We start from the raw sequence: 880 nt of genomic DNA, 5'->3' as shown, positions 1-880 counted from the left end.
CTCTAGGATTTGGGAACCCGTGCTTTTTTAAAAAAATGATTTCCACCACTCTGAACCAACTGTAATCAAGCCTGTGTGTAGATGAAGGAAAGAGTGCAGTGACAGGAGATTGGGTACATTGCATTTTTTCATGAAAATTAAATTCAATTATTATGTGCATTACGTGATGGCTTGAATCAGAATAGAAAGGAAGAGGAATCTACCAAATAGCAGTTTGACCATGGACAACCTACTTAAGCGTGAAAACAATTTGTGCATGAAAGTAGCAATGGTATTCATCAAGGCCTTATGAAAATCTTCCATGGTGAAGCTCTCTTATCTCTTAGTCTTCAGGCATTGTGGTAGAGTAATAGAGCAATAACTTCTACGGTACAATGATCTGAGTTCATGTACCTGTTTCTAAACATCTTTTCTATTAGATCTTGAGTCATTTACTTAAATTCTCCAGGCCTTTCTTTCCTTTTTCCTTATCAGGGAAATGAAGGAGTGTTAATACACACCTCAAAAAGTTTGTTTCAAAGCTTCAATTAGGTGAGGCACGTAAAACCTTAGAAGAGTGTTGAGCAAATACTGAAGCTGTCAATAAATGAGAGGTATTATAACTCATGTGTTAAGTAATGTGTATACAAGGGCATTGCACTTGAATTAGAAGGGCTTAGTTGGAGTCAGAGCTTTATCACTTACCAGATGTGTGGCCTTTAGCAAGTCATTCTGTTGAGAACCAAGCAGAGTCAAAGAAAACTCTGAGTCCTTATTTCTCCTCTTCTGTAAATTGGCATTAATAGACCATTCTCTATCCACCTCAAGATATATTTGGGAAGTTGAGAACTGAAATACATAAAATATGCAAAAGTCTGTTAAACATATAAATCTCCAAGGG

The sequence above is a fragment of the Balaenoptera physalus genome (genome assembly GCF_965194825.1).
Source record: "Balaenoptera physalus genome assembly, chromosome: 7".
Classification (NCBI taxonomy): Eukaryota; Metazoa; Chordata; class Mammalia; order Artiodactyla; family Balaenopteridae; genus Balaenoptera; species Balaenoptera physalus.
This window is presented reverse-complemented; position numbering follows the sequence as displayed.